Genomic DNA, 4,363 nt, shown 5'->3' with positions numbered 1-4,363 from the left:
CTAAAGGCTATAACAACAGATTATTACAGAATATTTTAAGAACAAAGCAAGCTTGTGTAAAGAAATCCTACATTAGTCAGACTACTAATGCTACAAGAAGCCCCAAAATTGGTAGAGCACACTTACTTGTTCAATGATTTATTCATTCCCTCTCTATTATGTGACTGGCAATATGCCGAGCACTAAAAATACAATTGTGAACAAAACAGAGGCCTTGCCCTCAAAGAACTCCAGCCTCGTGAAGGAGGTTGAATTTCTAAAAGGAAACACCTGAATATTCTCATTTCTCACACACCTCCTTTAAAAGAAACACCTCTCTACTTTCCTCCTCTTTGCTTTTCTAAATGTCTGTGCTTTGGTATCAAAGGCTGACGAACAAGAGAGAAGCATTTGAAGTTCCTGACGTGGAGGCCCTGGAATCAATTCAAGTTAGAGCTCCAATTCCATACTTTAAGTCCCAGACTTCATTGGTCCAGCTCCCTAAAGTTTTAGGGTCCACTTTTTGGCCAAAGGGAGTCACCACCCCACTCACCACTGGGGATGATGGTTTGAGCCAAGGAGGCCCATGGTCTGATCCCTCATCCCAGTCACTAAATTTGATTGCCACAAGTACGTTGTAGAGCCTTGTAAATGCCAGATATGGTCACCAGTGCAAAACAAAACAACAAAAAATAAAAACAAAAACCCTCTTCACTGCCTTGGATAGAGTGTTGGCCTGCAGACTGAAGGGTTAAGGGCAAATGCCGGGGTTGCGGGCTTGATCCCCAGTAGGGGGCATGCAGGAGGCAGCTAATCAGTGATTCTCTCTCATCATTGATGTTTCTCTCTCCCCCTCTCCCTTCCTCTCTGAGATCAATAAAAATACATGCTAAAAAAAAAATCCTCTTGGTCTTAAGATGGCTGCCGGGCGGCTGGCTCCGGACGGAAGAAAAGATGTGGAGTGGGCTGCTACCTCCTGGCCTAAATGAAAGTGATGTTGAGTTGAATTCTGAAGATGAAGACACAATAGAGAACTCTGGACCTGACTTACAGGAAGATGAAGAAGATGGGACCATTACAGAAACAGAGATCACAGATTTCCCTGCAGAGGGACCAAACACTGAAGCAGAGGCGAATGTGAATGCATATGAAGAGTGTCCTTCTGGAGTTCCCTTACATATTTGGAATAAATTTCAAGAATTGCATAAAAAACATTCTGAACAGAAAATCTCATCTTCAAGATTCAGAAGAAAAAAAAGAAAATGCTCCAGAAAAGGTAAATTGAAGAATGAAGAAGAATCTCATAGTGAACAGTCCCCAAGTGAAACCCAGTTGAAGGAACTTACTCAGTATTTTGGAGTCAATGACAGATTTGAACCCCCTGTTAAAAAGAAAAAAATTGAGAAGTCGGGCCTTGAAAAGAGCATAGACCAGGCTGTGGAAGAGTGGAATATTGAGAAGGCCGAGGAGCTCAGCAACCAGCTAGCTACCCGAGAGCTTGGTGTAAAAATTGCCAAAGCGATTGCCTGCCATAAATTTGTAAAAGCCAAAAAGGAAGCTGAAAATTCACAGGCTGCTCGAAAAAAGAAGAAACTTGCGTGGGGATTTGAAGCAAAGAAGAGATGGGAAACCAAAAGCAACATGGGCTACATGTAACTTGCCTTGCCAGAGTTCTTCAAGACAGTGTGTCTTTTCCTAAATCTTCAATTGCTCAAAAGACTGAAGATATCCCTGCTTATGTTAAAGATGTCAGGAAATGGATAGAAGAAGAAAGAAAAAATAAGCATAACACTTGGAGGGTGATCATCAGTCCTTTTCTAAAGAGTTCAGCCCATTGAGGTGAATGGAACGGAGTGTTCTGTTGGTACAGGAGTCTGAGTCCACGTACAGGGGAAAGATCGACTTTATTTATTTATTTATAGAGACCTGCAGTGTAATCGATTTCACTTTTCATCCGTTTGGTATAGCATAGCCGTTAAGCTCCTGGTACTTTGTTATCTGTCCTCAGTGGAACTGTACTCCTTCTGGAATTGTGTTTTCAAGATTGGCATTTTTGTTTATGATGGATTCGTCATAAGTGTAAGAAAGTCTCCATTGATAGTCTTTACAAATGACTTCATCTTAATGTTTTAAGAGTAATGATTGGTTCTTTATTGGGTGCAGTGGAGTTTGATACTTGACAGTAACATAATAAAAGCAATTGGTTGTTTTTAGTGCCTTCAAAAAAAAAAATCCTCTTCACATTTCCACAACGCCCTATGTTTGGCCATAAAGGTATTCAGATTTTTCTAAAAACCTCTTGTTTTTGTACAAATGACCACCCTGATGCCATCATATGGAGGCTTCTGTTCATGAGACTGCTTGCCATTTACTCCTGTGGCCCCAGCCCAATCCCAAATCCTGACCAAGCAGGCTGTTTCTCTGGCCATACGAAGGCCTTCCGGGCTCCACTCTTTCATTCATCAGGCATTTAACAGACACTAATTACGTACCTGACCCTGTGACAGGCACCAAGAACATACCAGTGAATAGAACAGACAATAATTTTTATTCTTGTGAAACTCACATGGGTGGGGAAGGACAGCTGATAAGCAAATAAAACAAAGAGTACGCACACAGAAAGTAATATGCTGTGTTGGGTGGAGAAAAAGTCAGCAGGAAAGAGAACAAGGGAGTCCAAGGTGGGGTGGAGGTTGGGATTTAATACGGGGGCTTAGGGAAGGCCTCCGTGAAAAGATGACCTGTGAACAAAGTTCTGAAACGAGAGGGGGGAGGGACACCTGCGGACACCACATCAGCAAGGGCAGCTGCCTTCTCACTCCGGCCTTCACAAAGAGCAGGAAAGGTGAACTGATCTGCTGCATGAGGTCACAGAGCTCATACAGATTCCAGAGCCCATGCTTCCTCACACCTAACACACAGCTTCACCTACTTCCTTCCCAACTGCTCCACTCATGAAATCTTAATTGCTGTTTTCTGACTCTGTGTAGGAAACAGAGCAACAGGAAAGAAAAGCACTGAGATTCCAATAGTCCCAGGGCAATGCCACCAAGTGGCCGAAGACAAGGAGCAGCAAAGACCGCACATATAAGCAAATATAATTAGCTATCTTATGTTTATATATTTGCTGAATGCTTCCTATGTGCCAGGCACTGTGCTAAGTACTTTATATGGGACCAGGACAGTACTGGCTTTACATATACAGTGGGGCCTTGACTTACGAGTGTCCCGACTAATGAGTTTTTCGAGATATGAGCCGTCTCTCCTCCGATTTTTTGCTTTGAGTTGCGAGCTAAAATACAGGTTAAGAGCCAGCTTCAGATACCCCACCACTAGTTGGCGCAGCGAACATCACAGTGAACACCACAACATCAGCCCAGCATCACGTGTCTCACTCGTTCACTTTTTGATTTGACATACGAGTAATTTGAGTTATGAGCTCTGTCACGGAACAAATTAAACTCATAAGTCAAGGCCCCACTGTATTATCTAACTTAAACTTAATCCTCTGTAGCTTCCATTTCATAAATGAGGAAGCTGAAGGCAGGAAATGCACAGAGTTGGTATTCCAGGTAGAAACAGATGTCTCTATACCAGACTCCTCTAAATAGAGTAATGTCCTAAGGCCCCCAGGCCACTATTAGCTGCAACAGAACAAAAGTGTTCTGGTACAGGCTTTGCGTTTGGGGGTTTGCAGTGAGGAGAAGAAATTCACTAGAGAATAAAGAGTCTGGAACTACATCTTCTGTGCCACTCTCCAGTTCTGTGGCCACAGGAGACTTGCTCAAGCTCATGAGGCCTTATTTGTTTATATTACTAGGGCTTCATATTGCCTGTGTTAAAGGCAGCTTAGCCTGGCCGTTGTGGGGACAGGTTGGGCTGTGCTGATTCCCAGTCCAGTCATCTTCCTATTGGATTTGCTAAAATAAGTTTTTATTGTTACCAAAAAAAATTCTCCTCTGATTTTAGTATCTGGTACAACTTCGATTCACTCTTAAGTGATCATCACTCTCCTCCAGCAACTCAGAAGAAGCAAATGCATAGACGTCTCATCAGAAGGGTCCCCAATATCAGGTAACAGAGGTAGTGTTTCTTCAGAGGTAACATTTCTCATTTTGCCAGGTGAAAACAGGTACTGCAGTATTGTTTCAGTAGCAACCTATGTAAGATTTAAAAATTCCACTTCAAATTGATAGGTATGATTTGAAGATAGTTCTCAAAACTGAAAATGAACAAGAGTCATCTTTTCTCTAATTTCCCATATCTAGTCTGCCCATACATTTATTTTATTTATTTGTTAATCCTCATCTGAGGATATTTTTCCATTGATTTTTAGAAAGAGTGGAAGGGAGGGGGAGAGATAGAGAGAAACATCAATGTGAGA

At 42.2% G+C, this 4,363-nt stretch overlaps 1 pseudogene; it reads left to right on the top strand.

The window, feature by feature from the left end:
- The first annotated feature begins 892 nt into the window (after positions 1–892).
- LOC102437589 lies at positions 893–2,118 on the top strand (annotated as a pseudogene).
- The last annotated feature ends 2,245 nt before the right edge of the window (positions 2,119–4,363 follow it).

Source organism: Myotis lucifugus, unplaced genomic scaffold (assembly GCF_000147115.1).
Source record: "Myotis lucifugus unplaced genomic scaffold, Myoluc2.0 scaffold_4716, whole genome shotgun sequence".
Taxonomy (NCBI): Eukaryota; Metazoa; Chordata; class Mammalia; order Chiroptera; family Vespertilionidae; genus Myotis; species Myotis lucifugus.
The sequence above is the reverse complement of the archived record's forward strand: the minus strand, read 5'-3'. Positions and strand labels throughout refer to the sequence as shown.